The sequence below is a fragment of the Macaca nemestrina genome, chromosome 12 (genome assembly GCF_043159975.1).
Source record: "Macaca nemestrina isolate mMacNem1 chromosome 12, mMacNem.hap1, whole genome shotgun sequence".
In the NCBI taxonomy this organism is placed as follows: Eukaryota; Metazoa; Chordata; class Mammalia; order Primates; family Cercopithecidae; genus Macaca; species Macaca nemestrina.
This window is the reverse complement of record NC_092136.1, coordinates 3,168,753-3,191,373: the sequence shown is the minus strand read 5'-3', so window position 1 is coordinate 3,191,373 and position 22,621 is coordinate 3,168,753. Positions and strand designations below refer to the sequence as shown.

Below are 22,621 nucleotides of genomic sequence, written 5' to 3'. Positions count from 1 at the left end.
GCCGGGCGCGGTGGCTCACGCCTGTAATCCCAGCACTTTGGGAGGCCGAGGCGGGCGGATCACAAGGTCAGGAGATCGAGACCACGGTGAAACCCCGTCTCTACTAAAAATACAAAAAAATTAGCCGGGCGCGGTTGTGGGCGCCTGTAGTCCCAGCTACTCGGGAGGCTGAGGCAGGAGAATGGCGTGAACCCGGGAGGCGGAGCTTGCAGTGAGCTGAGATCACGCCACTGCACTCCAGCCTGGGCGACAGAGCGAGACTCTGTCTCAAAAAAAAAAAAAAAGAAAAACTCAAAAAAATCTCCCAAAGGGCCGACAAAAATCCCACTAATTTCTTTCCTGCCTTACAGAGGCCTTCCAAAAATACACCCATGTTAACCCCACCTCCCGGGAAGGAACTATTGTTCTTAATATCCATTTCATCTCTCAGTCTGCTCCTGACGTATGGCACAAGCTCAAAAAGGTAGAAGACGGCCCTGAAACCCCTCAACAAGACCTCTTTAACCTGGCCTTTAAGGTCTTCAACAACAGAGATGAGCAAAATAAGATAAAGCCCAATGAGATCATGCCAAATACCAGCTCCTAGCAGCAGCTATTCATCAGCCTACTCAGGCTGCCCGGGGCACAAAAGACCCCATAGCAGTGACCCTCCCGGGCCCTGTTTCAAGTGCTGCAAACAAGGCTGTTGGGCCCGAGCATGCCCTAACCCATGAATGCCAAAAACTCCTTGCCTAGCTTGCCAACAAACTGGCCACTGGAAGTCTGATTGTCCTCAACAAGCAGACTAACAGGCCGGTTCCTCAAGGCCCTGGCAAAGCAAAGAGTGAAGAGTCACTCACACTCCCACAGCTCCTTGGCTGGGCCACTGAAGATTGACAGAGCCCAGGGCCCCCGGCCCCATCCGCCATCGCTGCATTGGAGCCCAGGGTAACTCTGCTAATAGCAGGTAAGCCAGTCTCTTTTTTAATTGATAATGGGGCCACCTACTCGGCTTTACCTGAATTTTTAGGACCCACTTACCCTTCCCAGGTCTCTGTTGTGGGGGTTGATCGACTCGTCTCGCATCCACATGCTACTGAATCCTTTACTTGTTCCCTGTTTAATACTATTTTTTCACACTCCTTCCTTATGCCTCATTGCTCCACCCCAATCCTAGGCCAAGACATTTTAACCAAATTCAAAGCTTCTATCACCTTTTCCTGTCTCCCTCAACCAGAGTCCCTCCTGTTCCTCTCTGCTAGTCCAGCCCCTGACCCCCCCCTTCCCCAGCACCTGCTACCCGCCTCCCTCATTAACCCAGTAGTGTGGGATACCACCACCCCTTCCATAGCTGCTCACCAGGACCCCATCAAAATCCCGTTAAAAGACCCTCTAAATTTCCCAACATTCTCCAATACCCTGTTTCCCTAACACACCAAAGGGCTTACAACCCATCACAAACAAGCTCTGCTCACACAGTCTGCTTAGACCAACACACTCTCCATGTAACACCCCCATCCTCCCTATTGAAAAATCTGACGGCTCATACTAACTCATTCAGGACCTCCGAGCTATCAGTCAGGCTGTTCTCCCTATTCAACCTGTAGTCCCTAACCCCTATATACTTCTCTCTCTCATCCCCTCCAACACCACCCACTACACCACAGTTGACCTAAAAGATGCCTTCTTCACCATTCCCCTACACCCTCATTCCCAAAACCTCTTTGCTTTCACCCAGACTGACCCCAACAGCCTCCAGTCACAACTCACGTGGACTGTCCTCCCTCAGGGCTTCAGGGATAGCCGTCATTTCTTCCGGCAAGCGCTAGCCCAAGACCTTGCCTCCTTGGATCTTTTACCCAGCCACCCCCTTCAATATGTAGATGACCTCCTTCTCTGTAGCCCTTCTCTAAAAAACTCCCGGACTCACACTGCCCCCTTCTCAGTTTCCTCACTAATAAAGGCTATAGGGTCACCCCCTCCAAAGAATGGCCCAGATCTCGAGCCATGACCCTGTCACTGGCAGCCTTAATAGACAGCCTATTCCATCTTCCTCAAAAAACTAAATCCGTTCCTTCCTAGGGCCAGCAGGCTTTTTAAAAATATGGACTCCCGGCAGGGCGCGGTGGCTCAAGCCTGTAATCCCAGCACTTTGGGAGGCCGAGACGGGCGGATCACAAGGTCAGGAGATTGAGACCATCCTGGCTAACACGGTGAAACCCTGTCTCTACTAAAAAAAAAAAATACAAAAAAACTAGCCGGGCGAGGTGGCGGGCACCTGCAGTCCCGGCTACTCAGGAGGCTGAGGCAGGAGAATGGTGTGAACCCGGGAGGTGGAGCTTGCAGTGAGCTGGGATCCGGCCACTGCACTCCAGCCTGGGCAACAGAGCGAGACTCCGTCTCAAAAAAAAAGAAAAAAAAAATAAGGACTCCCAACTTTGCCCTCCTAGCTCACCCCCTTTATAAAGCAGCCAAAGGCCCCTTCAATAAACCCCTAACCTCCTCACATAACATACTCCCCAACTTCCACAAACTCCAAACCGCTCTCATCACTGCACCGGCTCCGTCCTAACCTCATAGCTCCCAACCTGTCACTCTCCATACTGCCAAAAACCAAGGAATAGCCCTTGGTGTCTGAAGACAGCAAAAGTAAAATCCTCCCTCCTTTGCTCCTGTTCCTGCCTCTCTAAACAACCCAACAACACAGTCACAGGTGGCCAGCCTGTCTTACAGCACTAGCAGCAGTGGCTGTTTTAGCTCTAGAAAGCAGGAAATTGAACATTCAGCCCAAATACCACCATCTATATAGTCTTCATAATCTACAAGATCCCCTCTCCTCCCAAGCATTAAGCTCTCCTCCTCCTTCCCAGATTCAATTACTCCATGTCCTCTTTATCAAAAACCCCAAATTCTGCCTTACCAAAAGTGCTCCCCTCAACCCAGAATCCTTACTCCTGGTGTGCTCTTCCCTTCCTACTCATTCTTGCACTGACATCCTAGACCACCTGCACACTTCCCAAACGTTTCCTCCAAGCCTCTCACCAACCCCAATGACCAGCTATTCACAGAGGGCTCCTCTTCCAGGCCCACTGGCTCCCCCAGAATTGCTGGATATGCAGTTGTTTCTCTTGACCAAGTAATTAAAGCCAGGCCCCTCCCTCCAGGAACCTCCTCCCAAAAAGCAGAACTTAAAGCTGTCACCAGAGCCCTAACCCTTTCCAAATAGGCCTATCACATCCTTCATTCGCATGCTGCCGTCTGGCAAAAGAGAGGATTCCTTACTGCCAAAGGAACCCCCATCACTAAGGTCCCCCTTATTTACCAACTACTTCAGGCTGCACACCTTCCAACCAAAGTAGGACATCAAATGGGATCAAATAAAATCTCAAAAGGAAACAAAAGCCGATAAAGCAGCAAAAAAGGTCTCTGTTTCTTCTGCCCCTGGCTCTCTCCTCCTCATTACCCCTGCAATCCAACCCCAGAATTCCCCCACTAAAAAAAGCCTCACTACTACAACAAGGCACCTCCTTCCAAAGGAACTAGATCATCAAAAAACTCATCCTCCACCAAAAACAAATGAAAAAAAAAAAAATTCTAACATCCCTTCACCAATCTTTCCATGTTGGAGTGTACCCCCCTTACCTTCTCCTTTGCCTGTATTTCTCTTTGCCCCACCTGTCTACCTTACTAAAAAACATAACCTCAAACTGTCATATGTGCTCTGTCACTTCCTCCCAAGGGATGCTCCACTCTCCATCTATTCCTACATACCCAGTAAGAGGAACCTCATTATCGTATTTCCAGGCACTCTACAGACTTACAGGCTTCCCTGAAAAAAAAAAACAAAAAAAAAACTGTAGACTATGACCCACCTCCAAAACCAACTAGACTCCCTAGCAGCAGTTACCCTACAAAACCGCAAAGGCTTGATTTACTTACTGCAGAAAAGGAAGTCTCTGGATCTTCCTAGATGAGGAAGGCTGTTTCTACTTCAATCAGTCAGGCCTGGTTCAGAATGCAGTCAAAAAACTAAAAGACCAAGCCCCCAACCCCGCCAAAAAAAAAATCAGCTCCTCTGCCTGGCCCTGTTGCCCCCTTGGTCTCTCAGCTCTTGGGCCTCCTGGTTCCTCCCACTCATAGGACCCGTCATAACCATTCTCCTTCCAGTCTTTGGGCCCTGCCTCTTACATCTCTGTACCCAGTTTTTACAGAACCGCGTCCGAGCTTTCACCCACGGAACCATACAAGACATGACGCTACTACAAGAATACTGGCAATTTCAAAACCAGTACCAGGATCAACCCCTACCTTCCAGCCTTTCTCCTAACCACTGCGCCCTCTCGGCTTGAAGTAGCCAGACGAAAAATGGCATCCCTTTTCCTATCATCTATTAAATGGCTAAAATGTTAGGGTCACCCGACCAGACCATTCTCTTCCCCTCCCACAGGCCTTACAATACAGCCCTTGCACACTCCACACAGTTACCCCAGGGCAAAAGACAAACCCCCTTCACCGTCCCTTCCAGTGACTGTCCAGACAGTTACAGGATGCGGCTAACATGTCTGTTCACCTCGCATAACAAAGCTGGCAAAAAACATCTCCAGGATGCGGACAAGACACCTGCACCCCCAGCTCAGCTCCCCCACCCCGACCCAGTCCTCCTGCACCCCCAGCTCAGCTCCCCCACCCCGACCCAGTCCTCCTGCACCCCCAAGTCAGCTCCCCCACCCCGACCCAGTCCTCCTGCACCCCCAGCTCAGCTCCCACACCCCGACCTGGTTCCGGCCCTCTAAAACCCTGCTGTAGTCTGTAAGCGGCGCTGCCTCCTCGAACTGTGGCAGAGCAGCCAGGCGGCTCAGTACAGCCTGCTTGCCTGACTTTGGGTCTCCTCATCCTTTCTCTCGACTGACCTTACACCTTCTGCATTATAGGAAGAGGGAAACATTTTGAATTTTGTAAATTAATCGTTTTACCAGTATTTTATTAAGGTAATATACCATAAATTTTGAAATGCTTTTTAAGATTCTATGTGAACTTGATTTGTTTTTAAACACAACTGTGTTAAATGTGTTAAGCCTGGTGTTCATAGAATGAAGTGTTATCCTACCAAAAACCAATTCCATCTTAGTGAAAGATGTCGATAACAGATGGTAACAATGTACTATTGGGTGTGGCATAGTGGAATAGTGTCTCCCAGGGATTTTTTTAAATCCTTTCCCTCTTTTTGTAACTACAGAGTCATTATTATTGCTATAATAAATATTATACAGGTGTAAAAATACCTATATTTCGGAGTATTTTTTAATTTTTTCCTGCAGTTTTTGTTGGATGTGCAACTTCTCTGCCCTGCAGAACACATAGATTCAGCTTTGATTTACATGGAGTTAAATATACAAATATATTACTGTAAAGATAAACTAGACGTGTGCAGTGGCTCACGCCTGTAATCCCAGCACTTTGGGAGGCCGAGGTGGGTGGATCACCTGAGGTTGGGAGTTTGAGACCAGCCTGACCAACAACGAGAAACCCCATCTCCACTAAAAATACAAAATTAGCTGGGCGTGGTGGCGTATGCCTGTAATCCCAGCTACTCGGGAGGCTGAGACAGGAGAATTGCTTGAACGCAGAAGGTGGAGGTTGCAGTGAGCCAAGATTGTGCCATTGCACTCCAGCCTGGGCAACAAGAGTGAAACTCCATCTCAAAAAAAAAAATCGTAGACTATTTTATATAGTTTATATATATACACGTACACATATACACACACACACACATATATATGTGTATATACATGTAGATGTATGTATATACACATATATATGTGTGTGTGTGTGTATATGTGTACGTGTATATATAAAAACTAGGCTGGGCATGGTGGCTCACATCTGTAATCCCAGCACTTTGGGAGGCCAAGAAGGGAGTATCACTTAAGCTGAAAAGTTTGGGACCAGCCTGGGCAACATAGTAAGACCTTGTCTCTACTATAGATTTTTTAAAAATCAGCTGGGAGTGGTGGTGCACACTTTCAGTCCCAGCTACTCAGGAGGCTGAGGTGGAAGGACCATATGAGCCTGGGAGATCAAGGCTGCAGTGAGCTATGATCATGCCACTGCACTCCAGCCAGGACAGCAAAGTGTGCCCTTGTCTCAATAAAGAAAGGAAAGAAAAGAAAAGAGAGAGAAAAGAAAAGAAAAGAGGGGAGGGGAGAGGAGAGGAGCACAGAGAAATATTTAAAGTCAGATTTGCAAACATCCCAGCAGGGGAGAGCCCTTTTTTCTCCCATCCAATGGGCTTCTGGAGCTCCCATCGCTCTGATTGGACATGGACTCCTTGGAGGCAGCTCCCAAGAGCAGATGACTCAGAAGTTCCTAGAAAGTCATCAAACCAGATGACACAGAACTCAAACGACATTTCACTTCGTTTTGTATGAGACAAGGTCTCACTCTGTCGCCAAGGCTGGAGTGCAGTGGGGCGATCCTGGCTCACTGCAACCTCCACCTCTGTCCTGGCCGCCTCAGGGCGCCCTGAGAGGACCAGGACATGCGGCTGCAGTGGCTGCTCTTTTGGCTCCTCGTGCTGGGGTTTCCCAGCCATCAGTCCAGCCACATGAGTAGACAGTGAACCCGCGGGGTTCCTTCCTTTTCATTGGACTGTCATGGGGTGTGAAATGACACAGCTCACGCCTGTAATCCCAGCACTTTGGGGGCCCAAGGTGGGCAGATGGCTTGAGTCCAGGAATTTGAGACCAGCCTGGACATCATAGCAAAACCCCATCTCTACAAAAAATTCAAACAATTAGACCTGGCGGTGGGCACCTGTAGTCCCAGCTACTTGAGAGGCTGAGGTGGGACGATCGCTTGGGCCCAGGAGGTGGAGGTTGCAATGCGGAGTCCCCAGGAGTGACATGACCAGGATGTGAATGAGGACTATCTTGTCCTTTGTTCTGTAAAATGTGTCTTGTGCAGATCGTTGATTTACCCAAAGCAGAAAAGGTCTTAAAGTCCTTTTGATTGTCCAAATAGAAAGAAATCACAGGTTTCCACTTTGAAAGGTTTCACCCTCACGTTATAAAACCTCTCCACTATGCGCAGGAGAGGGCACCTTATGGAGATGAGAGTATTTGTTCCGAGTGGCATGCACCGGATTCTCGGAGAGGGAGCTGGAAAAGTCCAGTGATGGGGAGCAACCGCCGCATCGAGGCAGAATCGCCCCACATGAGTGCCTCCAATTAAAGAAGAGTCTCTTGATTCTTTTGAGTCTGTGAAGGAGGAAATGTCTTGATAATCTTGGTTGGAATGTTCTTCCCTTTACCTGGCTGCGTTTCATAGATCAGTTACGCTCTCTTTCCCTACCTTTGAAGACTTGGATACGTTTTCCTCATTGCATTTTCCACGTCCACCCTTGCCTCATGGCCGTCGACTGCCAGAACCTAAGCTTTTTCCTGGCCGCATGGGACCTAATCTGGGTAGGAGCCCACTACTGATAACCTGATAATTGTCAGATGTGACAAGAGTGCCCAAGACGGAGGATGTTTTCCTGGTCAGTGACAAGATGGCCTTTGTCCTTCTTGTGCATTTGATCCACATCTTTAACCATTGTGCCCAGAGCTCCTGCTTCCTTTCAGATGGAGGCTACTCAGTGGCAGTGCCTCCCTCCCAGGAGCCCGGGCTGCACTCATCTCCACCGTGAGGCTGAAGACAAAAGTGCCGCAGAGCTCAGAGGCTGCTTTCTACAGAGGTTGCATTTGCACAAAACTGAGTCTTGGTATGTGGATTGGTCTCAGTTGCATTTTGTATTTATTTTCTCCCCCAATACTTGTAAATCCAGTGATTGTAAAATAATATGTGTGCCTCGTGTGGTGGTGGCCATACATTCCAGGAAGTTTGGATTGCCTTCCATGTGGATTTCCAAGGTGCTCCTGAGTGCTTCCGGTGCTTTGCTCTAAAACATGAAGGTGACCTCTTGTTAGTGGTTACTTGGTACTGTGTTTTTGACTGACTTCAGTTCTCACAGTTTTAATCATAATTCCAAGGAGACTATGTTACGCAAATCTGTATGGACTTTGAAAATCTGACATGGAGTGCCCCGTTTCAGCAGTAGTGAACATTGATTTTCAAAAGTGAATGTTTTTAGAAACTCGGGCTAAACAACAATCTGTGATTATTTTTGTTGGAATATCACCTAGGTATTATTATAGCAGCTGTCCACTCTCAATTTGTGTATATGTAAATATATCTTTATGTAATATTTTCATCTATAACTTTCAGACTTTTTTCTTATATTTTTTTCTCATTTTTCCATACAGTGTGGACGTATTTTTGCATATATTTCAAAGAATGTAATACAAATTTTTAAATATATAAAAGACGACCTTGGCTTCCCAACCATTGTGAGTTTGTATTTTCTTCTCTCCATTTTAAATTGAATTATGCATTTCTAGGTAAAGTTCTATAATTTTTTAAATATTTGCAATGTTTTTGTCAGATAAATAAAAACTAATAATTTGTGTCTCAAATTTCCTTCCTACTTTTTAAGTGATATAAAATCCTGTATATTAACAGCCTCTTTATAAAGAATACAATTTGCTGACTTTTACATATGGACAAGACACAGCAATGAAAGCATCACCACATTCCAGATTCAGGACAATAAACACATTCCTCCCTCTTCAAAGTTTTCTCCTCCTCCTCTTGAATCCGTCTGTCCTTCTCCCTCCATCTTACTGTCTTCCCCCTGCTCTGCCATTGTGTGTAATGGAGTCATACAGGAGACATATTCTTGTTGTTCTGGATTCTGTAAAGTCAGCAGAATCATGTTCACATTGATTCATATTGTTTTAAATATTAATAGTTTGTCTTTGTTATATTGCTGAGTAAAATTCCTTTGTATGGACATATGACGGTGCATCTATCCTCTCCCTTGGAAAGAAATATAAGGCTTATTTTTCCCATTTGGTCTTTGTCCTGAAAACAAAAACCCATAAAGCAGCACCTCTGCAAGCTTTTCCTGTGTCCTTGCAATTTACAACGCCGGGATCAAGTGATAGAAAAAACACCCAGTTGATATTATGTGTAAAATTGTTCAAACATACAGAACGTGAATAATAATTATTTTGGAACTCTTGTTTAAAGGGGAAAAAATTACACGACACAAGTGGTTTTGGCAATTACCATCAACATTTTGCTATAAAAATGTTTGTAAATACAGCATTGATGTGTTAACACTTTAATGAACATGACTTAACATGTATCTGCCCATCTTTCCATCCCTCTATCCGTCCATCAGTCCATCTTATTTTAGATGTATTTCCAACTGTGTTGGAGACATCAACATACTTCCAATGAATAGTTTAGCAAAACTAATATTAACTAGAATTCAGTGTTTCTTTATAAAATTTTCTTCTAAACAAGAATGACACTGAACAAACTCTACAAATCTTAGGTGTAACATTGCTCACTTTGGAAAGCACACACACTGCATATCCAAAGCCCCTTTCAAGATCTATAATACTACGTTGCCCCAGAAAGTGAACTCTCCCTCTTCACAGCCAATCCCTTTCTCATCATAGGCTGATTTTGTTTCTTCTGGAATTTCACGTATATAGATGCGTGCCATACCATAGATACTCCTTTGTGTCTGTCTGATTCTGCTCAACACCGTGTTTTTTGAAATCATTCCCATTGTTGCACAGATCTCTAACTCAGTCTTTTCCATTTCGGACTCAGTATATGCTAAGTCCAACCTGTTGAATGCCTATCTCTATTTAATTCACCATCTTGAAAGAAGCACTTAAAATTAAGATGTTTTCAAGAACATACAGTTAAATCCTGAGGACTCTATATAGGAATGTTATCAGAAGCCATCTGAACTTACTCAAGGGAAGCCTTCGTCTTCATTCACATAAGAGTCTAATAGAATTAATATCAAGAATCTTAGAGATTTCCCGCACTATTCATGCCATATTCATGATCTCCACTTTGGTTATTATTAAGCCCTAAAATTTGATAACTTATTTCTGAGTGAAATCATCTCTTTATTGCAGTTTTTTTACTTATGGCGATCTTTAAATGGCAGAGACTCATTCATTCATAATCCAAGAGAGAAGTGTGATTCACAGGGATTCTTTTATCGTGTGATACATGATAAATACATCTAATATTATATGTCAATTTAAAAAGTAACTTTAAAAAATGATAATTACTTTAAACCTAGCTTGTCCAACCCACAGGTGACAGGCCACATGCAGCACAGGACAGCTTTGAACATGCCCCAATACAAATTTGTAAACTTTCTCAAAACATTATGAGATTTTTTGTAATTTTTTTTAGCTCATCAGCTAGTTCTAGTGTTAGTGTATTTTATGTGCAGCTCAAGACAGTTCTCCTTCTTTGAATATAGCCCAGGGAAGCCGAAAGATTGGACCTCCCTGCTTTAGACCAAAGGAAAAAGACACCCCACATTTGCAATGCTTAAAAACACTACCAGCCATGCAGGGAACATGAGACTGTCAACCTCCAATCCTTCTTGAAGCAGTTAAATTCGCTGGTGATATCTGAGGGGTGTGGTTACTTCTTGGAGGAGGTTGAGGGTTTCTAAGGATGAGTCTTTGTGACTGAAATATTGTCAATGTCATTGAGCCTTCTCATTATTTCAACTCTTATTATTCCAGGTCATCAGTGTTCTGCCGGACCGTTTTCAACCCGGCCTGACTTTCCTGGAATTCCCTGGATGCTTGTTATTGTTTCCCTGGGAATTTGTTCACTTGGCATTTTCTTCTGGAAAACTAGCCTTGGTGTGAGTATACTGACTTCCCGTAGAGGTATACTTGTAATCAATAATAAGAAGAAATTATTTAGAACAATTCATGGTTCTGGACTTCATTAGGAATATTGGGTTTTACCAAAAAAAATCAGGGAAGTGATGTATTAGCGTAAGAATTATGAAAATATCTACCATTTACATTATGAAAATTAAATAGGTTGGTGTTTGTTTCATAGAATGTCAACAGAGCTTTTGGTCGAAAATCCTTTTTTTTACCTTTGTACTCTTTATCAGAAATGGATAAAAGGTAAATGCTGGAGTCATTTTCACTCTGCCTATTTCAGGACACTTTCGCCTTTTCCCACAGCGCCCTCTCCTGGCCGGGCCTCTGCTCTGTGGGTTCTGGGGTGCCTTTCCTGGGTGGAGGTTTTCAAAAGCAAAATATTCCCCATGAGCTTCCAGGCTTCTCCGTTCCCAGCTGGTCATCTTCGGTGGCACCTGCAGAAGCCATAAATGCTCAGGGGCCGAGGGCTGAAGGGTGTTCACTGTTCTGTTTGCAGAAATAACATGAGGAGATGCCACTGAGCTCCACTGCTGTGGGTCTCATGGCCCAGGGGACCCTGACTGACCCATTTTACTCCAAATATGCTGGCGTCCCCTTTCCAAAATACGTAAGGTGTTCTTTTTTGCGTGACTTTATTTCTCTTCTGCCATAAGGTAGGTGATTAACCTTTAGAATATCTGCTGTAATCCCAGAAGTTAAAAAACTGAAAACTCATTAATCCAACATTAGTATGTGCAATTTTGAAAACTCTTTGACAAAGTCAATTCCATAATTCATCATAGTCCCAGCTCTGTTGGTAACTGTGTTGTGCAAAATCGCCCCACCCCCACCCAATGGTGCCCTTGATCTCATATTCTGGGTTTCAGAGTTTCCATATTTGCAACAGAAAATGTGCCCTGGCTGTGAGGTAGTGAAGAGTGAATGCCATTCATTACCTACAAGGACAATTCCCAGTGAAGACCTTCAGTGATGCTCAGGGAAGCTGGTCCTCATGTGGCCTCTGTAGTCTCGACAGCTGCTGCGTCCTCTGATGACACGTGATGGGACTTGTACACTTGAAATCAAACACACTTTTAAAACTTCTGTTGTTTAGAATTCCCCCCTCATTTTTCCGTGGACAACCTTATTTTTTATGTCTTAGTGCACTGAAAATTTGGTATTACCTGGGAGTTAAAAGCAACATGATAGCTGTGCCCCGGATGTGTGAAGGCTTTGGATCAGGGTGAGTAAATGGCTCGAGGTCTGGGAAATTTCACTTGGTTGTCAGGGGGCCCTGTCCCCCTGAGTTTTTAGGGCCTCACTAACAATGAAGATGGGTCGGGTTCAGTGGAGCTGTGGCCTTGGCCTTCAGAATGAGACCACCTCTGGTGGGGAAATCAAGGCCCATCCTGAACTGCTCTGGCATCATCTCATCCTCAGCACCCTCTCCTTCCCACCCGCAACTCCCAGCTTTGCATCTCCCAAGCTTGGCGTGCAAACTCCTCCTTTTCCCTGTGTCCCTGCTGCCTGAGCCTAGACACCAACTCTCAGTGGGGCTCAGAGGCCCAGCTTCCTTATAAATGAGCCAGGAATGATGAGGTCATTGTGAGGACTAAGAGACCAAGCCTATAAAGAAAGAATCTTGCAAAATAGCTGGTGGGTGTTAGACCCTCACCCCTCTCACTGGTTAAATGAAAATATTCTCACTCAGAAGATCAGCAAAAGATATTCACCAAAGTTCATTAAATAAACCTTAGGGTGTAACAGCTCAGGCCCGGGATTTCCAATCTCTGTTACAAAAGATAAGGGAAAGTGCCTGTCTCCAAGATGAAAACTCAGATCCTTACGAGATGAGGAAATGGTAGGAATGCATACGCAGTTCCCCTCTGAGATACATATCTGTGATCTGTAGATAATTATTCTCCATGACATACAGACACAGATGCAGCCACCCACAGATCCATTCAGCAGGGGCACAGATATTTTATAGAAGACAAAATGTGTATTGGGCAAAAGAAGATCACATGGAATAAACCAAATCCTGTTACCTACAGGACAATTGGAAAACTCTCCTGAGCCGTGATATCTTGGAATAGTATCCAACATGTTTTATGCTCCGTGCCTGGTGCTGCCTCCTCTCCCTCTCATTTCCATAGTGTTTCCTTAATAAACATTCGCAGTCCTGTCTCTCTGGGTGTCTGCTTCCTGGAGGCCCAGCTCACATCCCAGGGTGTACTGGGTGTGACTCCTCATACACTGTTCAAACCCAGGCAGGTACTGCCTTGCTGGCCATAGAAGTAGGGTTAGCCTTTGGGTAGTGTTGACTGGGAGGGGCCCGAGTGGGCCTTCTGGGGTGGGGGAACATCCTGTATCAAGCCATGGGTGGAGGTTGTGCTCATTCATTCTAGATATAGTCACTGTGTGCCTAGTGGCTGCCAGTGGTGCCTTGTGAGCAGATAGACAGGAAGATATCCCCGTGAGGTGGCCAACTACTCATGACAGGGAATAGAAGGGGGCCCAGAAGCAGCTGTGGAGCCAGTGAGGAGCCCCGCACAGGCTCAGGGTTTGTCAGAGCCATTTCCCCACTGAGCCGGCTGCCCCCAGCAGCACCAACTCCAGGCGGCTCTGAGGGAAGCTGAGCTGGGAGCAGACATTTCTCAATAAGTCCTCTACCCCCACCATCTTTCTGTAATGTTTTAATCACAGCATCTTCACACTTGTGGCCCGCACCCATGCTGCCCCCAGGTCCATGTAGAGTGCACCAGCCAGTGCCAAAAGCCACCTGCACTGGCTCCATGCTTCAATGACACCAACGGCCATGAGCATAGCCACAAATTTCCACCTCTTGAATGCCACCAACGGCTGTGAGCATAGCCACCAATTTCCACCTCTTCAATGCCACCAATGGCCATGAGCATAGCAACCAATTTCCACCTCTTCAATGCCACCAACGGCTGTGAGCATAGCCACCAATTTCCACCTCTTCAGTGATACCAATGGCTATGAGCATAGCCACCAATTTCCACCTCTTCAATGATACCAATGGCCGTGAGCATAGCCACCAATTCCCACCGCTTCAATGCCACCAACGGCTGTGAGCATAGCCACCAATTTCCACCTCTTCAGTGATACCAATGGCTATGAGCATAGCCACCAATTTCCACCTCTTCAATGATACCAATGGCCATGAGCATAGCCACCAATTTCCACCTCTTCAATGCCACCAACGGCTGTGAGCATAGCCACCAATTCCCACCTCTTCAATGATACCAATGGCCGTGAGCATAGCCACCAATTTCCACCTCTTCAATGCCACCAACGGCTGTGAGCATAGCCACCAATTCCCACCTCTTCAATGATACCAATGGCCGTGAGCATAGCCACCAATTCCCACCTCTTCAATGCCACCAACAGCCGTGAGCATAGCCACCAATTCCCACCTCTTCAATGCCACCAATGGCCATGAGCATAGCAACCAATTTCCACCTCTTCAATGCCACCAACGGCTGTGAGCATAGCCACCAATTTCCACCTCTTCAGTGATACCAATGGCTATGAGCATAGCCACCAATTTCCACCTCTTCAATGACACCAACGGCTGTGAGCATAGCCACCAATTTCCACCTCTTGAATGCCACCAACAGCCGTGAGCATAGCCACCAATTCCCACCTCTTCAGTGCCACCAGTGGCCATGAGCATAGCAACCAATTCCCACCTCTTCAATGCCACCAACAGCTGTGAGCATAGCCACCAATTTCCACCTCTTCAGTGATACCAACGGCTGTGAGCATAGCCACCAATTTCCACCTCTTCAATGCCACCAACGGCTGTGAGCATAGCCACCAATTTCCACCTCTTCAGTGATACCAATGGCTATGAGCATAGCCACCAATTTCCACCTCTTCAATGATACCAATGGCCGTGAGCATAGCCACCAATTCCCACCTCTTCAATGCCACCAACAGCCGTGAGCATAGCCACCAATTCCCACCTCTTCAATGCCACCAATGGCCATGAGCATAGCAACCAATTTCCACCTCTTCAATGCCACCAACGGCTGTGAGCATAGCCACCAATTTCCACCTCTTCAGTGATACCAATGGCTATGAGCATAGCCACCAATTTCCACCTCTTCAATGACACCAACGGCTGTGAGCATAGCCACCAATTTCCACCTCTTGAATGCCACCAACAGCCGTGAGCATAGCCACCAATTTCCACCTCTTCAATGCCACCAACAGCTGTGAGCCTAGCCACCAATTCCCACCTCTTCAATGCCACCAATGGCCATGAGCATAGCAACCAATTTCCACCTCTTCAATGCCACCAACGGCTGTGAGCATAGCCACCAATTTCCACCTCTTCAGTGATACCAATGGCTATGACCATAGCCACCAATTTCCACCTCTTCAATGATACCAATGGCCGTGAGCATAGCCACCAATTCCCACCTCTTCAATGCCACCAACGGCTGTGAGCATAGCCACCAATTTCCACCTCTTCAGTGATACCAACGGCTGTGAGCATAGCCACCAATTTCCACCTCTTCAATGCCACCAACAGCCGTGAGCATAGCAACCAATTCCCACCTCTTCAATGCCACCAATGGCCATGAGCATAGCAACCAATTCCCACCTCTTCAATGCCACCAACGGCTGTGAGCATAGCCACCAATTTCCACCTCTTCAATGCCACCAACAGCCGTGAGCATAGCAACCAATTCCCACGTCTTCAATGACACCAACGGCTGTGAGCATAGCCACCAATTTCCACCTCTTCAATGCCACCAACAGCCGTGAGCATAGCAACCAATTCCCACGTCTTCAATGACACCAACGGCTGTGAGCATAGCCACCAATTTCCACCTCTTCAATGCCACCAACAGCCGTGAGCATAGCCACCAATTCCCACCTCTTCAATGCCACCAATGGCCATGAGCATAGCAACCAATTCCCACCTCGTCAATGATACCAATGGCCGTGAGCATAGCCACCAATTCCCACCTCTTCAATGATACCAACAGCTGTGAGCATAGCCACCAATTCCCACCTCTTCTGGTACCACGAAGATGAATCTTGACAGAGTTTTTTTCAGAATGGGAATCGGCAGAATGGCTACAGAGACCTCTTTCTGCGCATCAGAAGACCCACACAGAAGCCCCTCTGGGAGCTACCGTCTCTTCCGAAGGATCCCGCTTGGCCAGCCTGACGAGCCTCCTGAGGCAGATGCACTCTCTCAACACAAAGTGTCTGCCAGACTCCAGCCTCCACTTGAATGGAGGCAGTTACCCCAGTGAGTGATTTCCTCTGAGCTGGAACAGCAAACTGAAGGAAGAGGACCTCAGTGAAATATGGATGACTTGCCTGCATGATTGCTGGGGCTGGAGGCTCCAATCACAAGCACTTCATACTCATTAGATACCTGTAGCTTCATATTTGTTATGAGCAATTTTTCTTTGTCAGATGCATTTTGAAATTTTTCATCTAAGGGATTACTGAAAATATTTAGTCCCATGAATATCAACAATATGGCAAACATATAGGAAAGTGCACCATATGTCAATTCTGAAATAATTACAGAATTTACATATTTGAGGAAAATCTCATAGCTCTAATTAGGTAGAATTCACATGGAGGCATGTATCTTCATGCAGACACATATAAAGAAGCCGAGCACAGCTGTGGTGTGAACCCCAAAACTTGGGGTGGAGATGAAAGGGCGAAGGGGAGTGTGGTTATGGACGGTGATTTAAGGGGTTCCAGGAAAGACTCACTGAGAATTAGGAGGTTTTAGTAATTATAAGATGGAGAGCAACTGAATAGTTACACAAAGAGTAATCACAAAGATATAAATGTAATTTGTTGTAAGATTAAAATTTGACGACACTGCTAAATGAAGTATTAGGTCTGTGCAAACGTAATTGCTGTTTTTGCCATGACTTCTAATTGCAAAACCACAATTACTTTTGCATCAACCTAATATTAATTCATCTACTCCAATAATTGCCATATTCTTATCATTACTCTTGTCTCAGTTAACTACTATAGATAAATTGTGTTACCACCCACATTAGGATATTATTTCTTTTTTTTTTTTTTTTTTTTTTTTTTTTTTTTTTTTTTTTGAGACGGAGTCTCACTGTGTCTCCCAGGCTGGAGTGCAGTGGCGTGATCTCGGCTCACTGCAAGCTCCGCCTCCCGGGTTCACGCCATTCTCCCGCCTCAGCCTCCCAAGTAGCTGAGACTACAGGCGCCCGCCACCACGCCCGGCTAGTTTTTTGTATTTTTAGTAGAGACGGGGTTTCACCATGTTAGCCAGGATAGTCTCGATCTCCTGACCTCGTGATCCACCCGCCTCGGCCTCCCAAAGTGCTGGGATTACAGGCTTGAGCCACCGCGCCCGGCCCACATTAGGATATTATTTCTATCTCTACTTCATCTAACTCTCAATAACAAAATAGATCACCTGTTATGATTACTCTTGTTTTACAGATGGAAAGAGCGAGGCCCAAAGAATCTGAGTGATTTGTCAAAGGTGTCTGTTTAATTATCAACAGACAGGCCCCTCCTCAATTCCACCTTCCTCTCTTTTTAATGTCCCATCTATTTTGTCACATTCTCAGCCATAATTCCAGAACTGTCTACATCTTTAATTCCCATCACATGGATAATCTGATGTTCCCTTTTTTTTCTGTAGTTCTTCTGAGATGCCTCTTGTCACAATCAGGACTTACACCCACATTGCCACAGCTGGTGATCACTTTCTTGTTCTCAGCTTATGGGGCTCTCAGAAGCTTTCAGCACAGTTGCCAGCTCTCCCCTGATGATATGGTTGGATTTGTGTCCCCGTCCAAATCTCATGTTGAATTATAATCCCCGGTGTTGGAGGAGGGGCCTGGTGGGAGGCAACTAGATCATAGGGGTGGATTTCCCTCTTGCTGTTCTTGTGACAGTGATGAGTTCTCACAACATCTGGCTGTTTAAAGGCATGTGGCTCCTCCCCTTCACTCTCTCTTCCTCCTTCTCTGGCTTGTAAGACTTGCCTGCTTCCCCTTCACCTTCCGCCATGATTGTAAGTTTCCTGAGGCCTCCCCAGCCATGCTTCCTGTACAGCCTTTGGAACTGTGGGTCAATTAAACCTCTTTTCTTTATAAATGGCCCAGTCTCAGGCAGTTCTTTACTGCAATGTGAGAACAGACAAATAGAAGCCCTCACTCAGGACTGCTTCTCTCTCATCAACACTTCCCCATGCTGCATCTGCCTCTCACCCAACTCTCATGCTCATGCTGACAACCAATGTTGATCCAATGTTTAACCTACAATCTTCTCCAATTTTGCCTCTAAAGAAATGCAAATCCTACTGGCATTGATGATTCATCTGTCTGGTATTCAATCCCACTTGGATCCATTAATTCCCCTTCTTGATATACATCTAAAGGATTTGAAATTAGCATATCAAAGACATCACTAGACTCCCGTGTTCACTGCAGCACTATCCACAATCGTCAAAATATGGAATCAACCTAAGTGTCCATCAAGGCATGAACAAATGAAGAAAATGTACATTTGCACAATGGAAGACTATTCAGCTTTTAAAAAGAAAAAACTCCTGTAATTCACAACAACATAGACAAACCTGGAGGACATGATATTAAGTGAAATAAGCCAGGCACAGAAAGACAAATACCACCTAACCTCACTCATCTGTGGAAAATTTTTAAAGTTGAACTCATCGAAGCAGAGAGAAGAATAGTGGTTACCAGAGGCTGAGGTATGGGGTGTGGTGTAAGAGATTGGGGAAATGTTGGTGAAAAGATACAAAATTTCAGTTGGACAGGAGGAATAAATTCAACAGACGCATTGTGCAGCATGATGCCTCTAGTTAATAACAACATACTGTATTTTCAAAAATAAAAGAAAAAAGAGTGAAAGGCTATATAATACAATGATAAGAAGGACATGCCTCGAGGTCTGACCTTGCCCAGCAGCGCCAGAAACCCAGAGGCAGCCTCCTCCCCAGCATGATGCCTGTGCATGAGGGCCTGGGTCCAGTCTGCAGATGTAGCCACTGTTGTACCCTGCAGTGGTGCAGATGGGTAGCAGCTGCCTAGTGGCCCCTGCAGGGGTTCAGTCTTAAGCCAACTCTTCCCTCTTCCTCTTGTTCAACTTCCTGCCAGGAAGGCAGGTAAATGTTTTGTACCAAAAAAGCACTAATTTCCGTTGAGATAGGATTTTAAGTTTTAGAGGAGAGAGGAGTGGAAAATAGATAATATAAAAAATGAAAATGTGAATAAAGATTTAATCCCAGTGAGGCTAGAATGTGCAGGGCTTGGCCTTGAAAGAGACTGAGCTGCGTGCTGACTCACCAGAGGGGCATGCGGATCCTCCAAGCCCGCTGTTGAGGAGTGCTGTGGGTGGAGGCTCCACTTTGCGGGGACCGGCTTCCCGAGTTTGCCTTCCTTGCTGTCAGCATGGCCTCATGGCCCTGAAGAAGCAGGGCTCGCAGGGCTCCCAAGGCCGCCAGACAACATAAATGTTAACACCATTGTAGGGATTATAGCTGTTGGTTTTCAGTCATGCTTTTACACACACTCTGGATGCTTTTGAAGTTCATTTGAATTCTATCCCTCAGATAAACGGACTCTCCTGAGAAAGACAAACAGTTTCCTAGGCGCCCTAGCAACAGCACAGTGCTTGGGTGGTGGTGGTTGTTATTGTTGTTGTTTGTTTTAATATTTACCTAAGGTCACAGTCACATCTTATAATTTATTATATCTGAATTATTTAGAGTGATTATAAACTGTCCATCTCAGGGCTTAATGTTAATGAATGCTTCGGGGAAATGAACAGAATGATAAATTCAGGCCGATGCAGGCACCTCCCCACTTTTATGGGAAGAAGGGCCCCACACTTGTCCTCTACACCCAGGAGGAGCCCTGACCCATCGACTCACTTCTCATTCTCTTGTCATTACAGATCTCTGCCTGGTTCCTCACACAATAACAGAGGAGATGGCTGAAACGCTGCCTTCTGGGAGTTTATAAACCATGGTCGCTGCCTATTTTCAGGAGGAAATGCTCCTGGAGCTGAGAGGGCTGTGCTGCCCTGTGAGGCTCCCATCCCCTTAGTTGCCAGCCCACCATCTTCCCTGGGGACCACACGCTGTGCAAATCCACCATCCATCCATTACCGTCCATTATCAGATGGAAGCTTTCCAGCCCCCTGGTGAGAAGCCAGAGAGCACTAATGTCCACATGGGGACAAAATTATTGACCATGAACTGAGGAAATGTATTTTTTTTTGCTTCTTCCCACTTTGATCGGAATTACTAACTTGATCAACATGAAATTAAAATGAAACACTTGGGGAAGAATCTCTTGAAGTCCATTTTTTTATCGCTGGGCTGAGACCATATTATGCAGTCAAAATGCCAGGTTATTTCAAATTAGTCAAATTAACAAATCTAACTCAGTCCTTGGCTATATTATTCATCCGTTTTAGGATATGATGAGAGAAAGTGTGTGACTTTTTCAGCAAGTTACACATTAGAAAATCGAGACGAGATGTCCAAGTTCACAGTCATCTCATCATGATGGAACAGAGGGATAATCACAGGAAAACATTGTTGCTTCCCTGGAACACTGAATTTCTATGTAATCAGGTAAAATTAGGCCATTTCAGTTGTCACCTGCCTACACAGGGTGTGGCTATAGCTGTCATTTATAAAGAAGGGGCGGTGTGGAGGGGTAGAAGCCACTGGAGAGCAGCTGTGGCTGGTGCTTACTTCCGGGCTCCTGGCAGGGTCTGAGCTGGGTGCCAAGTGCAGCAGTGGAAAATGGCCTGGACTCTGTGCCGAGGGCTCTGACCTCTTCCCCAGCTTGGCTATCATCTTGAGTCAACACTGCTGGGCCTCAGTTCCCCAGAGGGCTGTGCTGCCCTGTGAGGCTCCCATCCCCGTAGTTGCCAGCCTGTTGCAGGTCCTGTTGGAATTTGGAATCGGGGACTGGAAAGGACTCAGGGGTTTATACCGTTGCACTGATTTACAAGAAGTGTTGACAGCTAGAAGGCGGATCTAAGTTCAGGGACCCCACACAGCTGTGTGGAGACTCACCTCCTGGGGCCCTGAGCAGGGTCTCCCACTCCAGAGACTGTGGGAGTGCCGTGCCTCCCAGGGAGATGGCTGCTCTATCATCTGGGTGCTCAGTCCCACCCTTGGAGACTCTCCTTGTGATGTTTCAAACCAGCCCAGCAATGGTCCTGGGTCCTGAAGAGTCTTTGTCAACAATAGGCAACCCGTTTGGGATATTGGACTGCCCAGACCAGGCAGTTTCTTTCCAGAGGCAACGTGGCTTTGTCCTCACTGAGCGTGGAAAGTCCAGCCCTGCCATTCTTTAACTCGGCAACCTTGGGGATGTTGCTGGCTGCTCTGAGCCTTGGGTCTCCATTGGTTTCCTCAGTGAGAATCAGCACAGACAACTGTATTCAAGGCATTTGGTAACCAGGAAAGGTGTAAATAAATATCTGCCATTATTATGACACCAGGGGCAATTATTTCTGCTGCAAAGATGGAGATGTTTATTAACTTGGATCACAGCTAGCTTTCTGAGATTTTATAATCATTGTAACTATATCACTTTTTAAAATATATCATTCCTTACTCAGCTTATTGCTTGACAGGTTTCATTTAATGTCGTTTTGTATTTATAAAATTCTATTACCTATGTGATCTCATGTAATCCCCATGGCAACACTGTGAAGAGGTGCCACCACTTCTATTTGCAGAGGAACATGATGCCCCATGAGGTTTAAGGTTGTGTCCAAGGTCACACAGCAGCACAGCTAGAGCCAAATGCAAGATTCCCAAATTCCAGGCCAGTGACCTCTATGGCAAACCCCCAAACCTGAACTTCCTCAGACTGGAAGATTCCCATGGGCATTTGCTGCTTTACCTTGAGTGATCTTGGGCAAGTCACTGCAAGCTGAGGACTAGGCAAGCTGGGGTTCAAGGGATGCAAAAGTTCTCTCCAGATCTAAAATTCTGAATTTCTCTGGTGTTGTGTTTGCAGATTTTGCTCTTGCCAGTGCTTCATAGGGCCATGCCTTCCTGCTATGCCAGAAATAAAAGTAAGGACAAGAGCTGAGTCTTGGACACATTCTGTTGCACCTCTTTTCACCCAGAGTAGGCTACACACAATATGCTTCTTTTTTATTAATTTTAAAGGCCAGAGGCTTAGTACTTATTAGCCATTCCAAGACAGTTTATTTTGAGCCATTATTGCCTATTTTACAAACACGCATTAGCAATATGTACATACATTGCAACGTGTGACCTGCAAATAAGAGTTTATTATCTTCAAATGCTCACACTGCCTGTATAAAAAAGTGACACTAATAACTTACATTTTCCCTCCCTGTGGCTACTGCTAAACCAGCAATCTGTGTTAACCATTTGCTGACGTTCTCACAGGGAGGAAGAAAAAAGACCTTTTATGCTTCTTGCGAGTATGAAAAATGGCAGAAAGTTGAAGGAAAGGTAAACAGTTAAGGTTTTAGGGCTTTTTTCATTTTCAGATATGCATGTTAGAAATAAATTTTCATGCCAAAAAAGAAATAGCACTTGAACATAAATGTAATTTTCTCAGCAAGGCAATGTTACTTCTATAGAAAGGTGTGACTTACAGATGGAGCAATGGCAAGAGCACACCTGAACAAGGGAAGGGAAGGTGTTTTTATCCCTGATGCAGGCAGCCCCTACTGCTGTACCGTTCCCCTATTGGCTAGGGTTGGACTGCACAGTCTAAGCTAATTCTGATTGGCTATTTTAAAGAGAGTGAGGGTAC

The 22,621-nt window shown here is 45.7% G+C and overlaps 1 long non-coding RNA gene across 1 annotated transcript; it reads left to right on the top strand.

The window, feature by feature from the left end:
• Nucleotides 1–10,778: 10,778 nt before the first annotated feature.
• LOC105469748 (uncharacterized) lies at nt 10,779–22,393 on the top strand. Its single transcript, XR_980053.3, has 3 exons — nt 10,779–12,024; nt 17,274–17,316; nt 18,128–22,393. It is a non-coding gene; the product is annotated as an uncharacterized lncRNA (long non-coding RNA).
• Nucleotides 22,394–22,621: the final 228 nt, after the last annotated feature.